Source organism: Chiloscyllium plagiosum, chromosome 29 (assembly GCF_004010195.1).
Source record: "Chiloscyllium plagiosum isolate BGI_BamShark_2017 chromosome 29, ASM401019v2, whole genome shotgun sequence".
In the NCBI taxonomy this organism is placed as follows: domain Eukaryota; kingdom Metazoa; phylum Chordata; class Chondrichthyes; order Orectolobiformes; family Hemiscylliidae; genus Chiloscyllium; species Chiloscyllium plagiosum.
Window position 1 is genome coordinate 20,832,363 of NC_057738.1, and position 420 is coordinate 20,832,782.

The window sequence follows — 420 nt, forward strand, 5'->3', positions numbered from 1 at the left end:
ACTATGTTGATTGTTGGGGGAAACTCATCTGGTTCATTAATGTTGTTTAGGGAATGAAATTGCTATCTTCACCTGGTCTGGTTGATATATGACCTCAGACCCACAGCAATGACCCTCACTTGGGGAATTAAAGATGGGCAATGAATTTTTAAAAAATGGGATACTTGGAATTAGATGTTTATCAGCAACGCAGAACTGTAAAAATAACAAAGTCCATGTATCTTCGGGCTGCCTGCCAGAACATCAACAGGAAGTTGAGTAACTAAACAATATAATTCTATTCGTTTTAAAATAGTGATGGAAAAGGATAGACCAGATCTAAAAGTTGAAGTTCTAAATTGGAGAAAGGCCAATTTTGACAGTATTAGGCAAGAACTTTCGAAAGCTGATTGAGGGCAGATGTTCGCAGGTAAAGGGACG